The sequence below is a fragment of the Mastomys coucha genome, unplaced genomic scaffold, assembly GCF_008632895.1.
Source record: "Mastomys coucha isolate ucsf_1 unplaced genomic scaffold, UCSF_Mcou_1 pScaffold1, whole genome shotgun sequence".
In the NCBI taxonomy this organism is placed as follows: Eukaryota; Metazoa; Chordata; class Mammalia; order Rodentia; family Muridae; genus Mastomys; species Mastomys coucha.
In genome coordinates, this window is record NW_022196891.1 from 92,505,816 (window position 1) to 92,510,153 (window position 4,338).

Genomic DNA, 4,338 nt, shown 5'->3' on the forward strand with positions numbered 1-4,338 from the left:
GGTAGGGGTGGGGTACAGGTGGGAGTAGGGGTGGGGATGAGGGTAGGCGTTAGGGTTAGAGTCAGGGTCAGGATCAGGTTCAGGGTCAGGGTCAGGGTCAGTGTTTAGGGTCAGGGTCAGGGTCAGGGTCAGAGTCAGGGTTTAGGGTCAGAGTCAGGGTCAGGGTTAGGGGTTAGGGTCAAGGGTTAGGGTCAAGGGTTAGGGTTAGGGTTAGGAGTTAGGGGTTAGGGTTAGGGTTAGGGTTAGGGTTACTAGGACATTTTTGTGGGGGGCTTAGTGGGAGATCATTTTGGTTGTTTCACATTTCAGGGCCAGTCTGGTCTACAGAGTGAGTTCCAGGACAGCCAGAGCTACAAAGAGAGACCCTGTACAAAAGAACAAGCCTGGCTCGAGAAAACAAAACAAAAAAAATAATAGTTTTATATAAATATCACCTAAAATCTATTTGGATAACTAAGATGATGCTTTTTCCCGTTCTCCACATATGCTCACTTACTTGTAAAAACTCAGTCCTATAACATGGATAGCAACTAGAACTAGAGAACTGTGGGATGGGGTGAAATATCCAGGTGGTGTGCCCCTGTTTGTGGGGTGTATGTGTGATGGCTATTCCCAGTTGTCTATAGCTGGAATGAACAACAACCCAGAACTAGAGGACACACTTGTGATCCAGATCTTGAGGATGAAAGACCACAGGCTTTTGATCCTGATCTTGAGCCATAGTATCCATGAAAAGCTTAGGCCTGGACAGGTCTTTAATCTGAGGAGACAGGCAAGCAGATCTCTGAGTTCACGGCCAGCTCGGGACACAGCAAGTTCTAAGTAAACAACAGCTTAGGTCCTGGCATGCTGGCACACACCTTTACTCTGGGCCAGACCTTCTACTGGAAGCCTACCTAAGGACAACGGAAGAAGGGAGATTCTCTTCTTCGCCTGCTTACTTCCTATGTATTACTTGCTAGCGCATCTGTTGCAACCTGTCTTCACGATTCCAGCTTCTACAGAAGATCAGCTGAAACACTGAGCCTCATGGAACTGATCAATTACTACATCTTTGGACTTCCTATCTTAGCTGCCCATGGTTGGATTAGCTGGACTACAGACAGTAAACCATTCCAACAGATTCCGTTAATACATAGAGACATGTCCTATATGTTCTGTGACTCTAGAGAACCCTGACTAAATACAGTGTGCATATTAATACTGGTCCTACTACAAGGGAAACCATACTGTCTTTGACAAAAGCATTCTATTCAGCTAGTAGAAGGGCTGTTTTGGTCCTTCTGATCTGTGGATGCTGCCACAGAGCTATGTCCAGGATAGAGGTATTTGGAGTCTCCTCCAGGAAGTGGTGGTGGTCCTATCAGGTGCTCTAGTTTCTGGGGAGGACACTAACATTGTCCATGGTCTCTAGTAAAAGCTGTATGAGCCTCAGAGCCTGAACTGTGACAGAGATACTGCAGAGGAGGAATTGGCAGTATCCAGAGTGGTGGGGACCCTAGGGTTCTTTCAGAGACAGGAAGTGGCCTCAGGAAGTGTGCTGGAGACCCTCATTGGCACAGACATTGTGGTGGAGGATGTGGTTGAGATGGAAGCTGTTGAAGTGCTGTAGTCTCACATCGTGTCATGAAATAGTGTCAGGAGTGTGCCGAGGTTATCGTGGAGGATGTGGGAGGCAAGGATACCATGGCAATGAATGAGGTGATCATGAGTGGTTTTACGAAGGCCCTGTACACACAGACTTGGGCAGTTTCAGAGTTTCAGAGGTTTAGGGAAGGAGAAATCCCTAGTGTAATGGGAGGATTGACTAGTGTTACCCTTCTGTCTAAACTCTGCCACACAGTTACCAGGCATCAGCCAGGTTTATGCTCCACCCCACAGTTACTTGGCAACAGCTGGGTAGGCCTGTCCCACTGTCCTCTTCCCTCTCTTACCCTTCCCTTCTTGTTCCGGAGCTCCTTCACCCTTCTCTCCCCATTCCCTTCCCCACTCTCCACGTGTTCCTGGCCGGCCTCTACTCCTCTCTCTCTCTCTCTGCCTTTCTCTGCTTGTACTACCAACCCTCTTAACTCCCCTCTCCATGCCCTGAATAAACTATCCTATACTGTACTTTTAGGTGGCTGGTCCCTCAGGGGGAAGAGATGCCTTGGCATGGGCCCGTTGAGACAACCCTTTCCCCTATACCTTACTATACATCCACAGAACATATCTTCCTTCTCTTTATCTTTTTGTAAACACATCAACTAGTATCCATGGAAACTCAGCCTTGAAAATGGGCATTTTTATACTTTTGGCTTGGCTGTCGGAGAGAAATCCAGGCTGTCCCATCTGTGATCCAGGCAGAAACTCATCTACTAGATCTAATGCAGGGAGAAGGGAGCCCAGACTCAGCTCTGTTCTGAAAAAGAAATTCAAGATCCACCCACTAGGTGGAGCCTTAGGAAAAGGAAGAGCTGCAGTTTGATAACCAGCCTAGGCTCCTGGACCAGCCCTCTGAGTCTTCAGCACTGCAATTTCCTATAGTGACCTCCAGGAGGCACAGGGACAGAGGCATGCAGAAAGTGAGTGCATTCCTTCTATACCCGCTCATCTATTAGTTATGCTTTAAATGGGCCCAGCCCTGAGCTCATTAAAGGACTTCCCTGTGGGTTTTAGGGTAGTAATTGATGAAGAGAGACAAGAGTCCCTAAGGGAAGCCGCACTCAGTTGAATGGTTAGACTCTAGAGGAAAGGTTGTTATTATTATTACTATTGTTGTTGTTGTTGTTGTTGTTGTTGATGATGATGATGATGGTGATGATGTCTAGCATTCCTCCCAGGGTACTCACTTTGCACTGCTATGCTGAGTCACATCGGCCCAGACAACTGAAAAAGCACACACCCTTCTCCTTTTCTCCCAGAACTCCCTGCCTGGCATGGACTTCACCAGATACCTAAGTCTGGAGTCCCTCCGGGCCCCTGAGATACCTCTTTTCTGGAGACTGCCTTCCATCCTGCCCCCCGCAGATCCTGTCCCCCAATGGGACATCTAGAGAGACCTTCTGGCACACCTCTCATCCCAGAGCTTGGGAGGTAGAGGCAGGCGGACTTCTGAGTTCCAGGCCAGCCTGGTCTACAGAGTGAGTTCCAGAACAGCCAGGGCTACACAGAGAAACCCTGTCTTGAAAAAAAAATCTGACACTGTATGAATTTCTCTGAGAATATCACCTGTAGATGTTATCTGAAAGCAGAGCTGAAGGAATGGCCTACCTCAGAGAACACATGCATGTTTTCCCAAGCACATGCAGGCATGGCCATTTGAGGATTCTTTAAAGGATAGCCTTGATTTAAAAAGCTTCCCTAGCCTCTGCCTCCTGAGTGCTGGAAGTAAAGGCATGAACCACCATGACCGGCCCCATTTTCTCCCTTTTCTAAAAATCAATTTTAGGTTAGGCATGGTGGTATGCCTCTTTAATTCCAACACTCAGGAAGTAGAGGCAGGAGGAGATCAGTGAGTTCAAAGCCAACCTTGTCTACAAATCAAGTTCCAGGACAGCCAGGGCTACAAAGAGAGACCCTGTATAAAGGAACAACATTTACTGGTGTGGGGTGGTGCAGAAAAGGGTACTGAATCCCTGATGCTGAGTCACCTCTGTGGGTACTGGGTAGTGAACTTACATCTCTGGAAGAACAGCAAATGCTTTTAACCCAGACAAGTCTATTCCTTTTCTTCTTTCTTTTTAAAATACCCTTTGTAGGGGCTGAAGAGATGATTGAGAAATGAAGAACACTGTTCTTCCAAAGGACCCAGCTTAGGATCCTAACACCCACAAGATGGCTCACAGACAAGTACAACTCCAGTTCCAGGGGAATCCAGTATCTTCATATGGATCCTTGGGGTAATTCACCTGTGTGGTGAATTTGCACTCAACACACACACATAAAACAAAAATAAGTACTGAGTTTCTGCACAGTAAGTGGGCATACATGGAAACAGGAACATTCTTGGTGCTGCCAGAGTATTGAGAGCATGACAGCTGAGTGAAAGGCTTTTTGGTTCTACTCCAAGTCACCTAAGAACCAGGCATGGCTCATATCTTTAATCCTAGCACTTGGGAGGCAGACCCAGGCAGGTCTTTGAGAGATTAAGATCACCTTGACTATGTAGTGAGTTTCAGGCTAGCCAGTGCTACACAGTGAGACCCCTTTTCAAATAAATAACAAAAAATAAACAGCTGGGCAATGGTATAGCATGCCTTTAACCCCAGCACTTGGGAGGCAGAGGCAGGCGGATTTCTGAGTTCAAGGCCAACCAGGTCTACAGAATGAGTTCCGGGACAGCCAGGGCTACACAGAGAA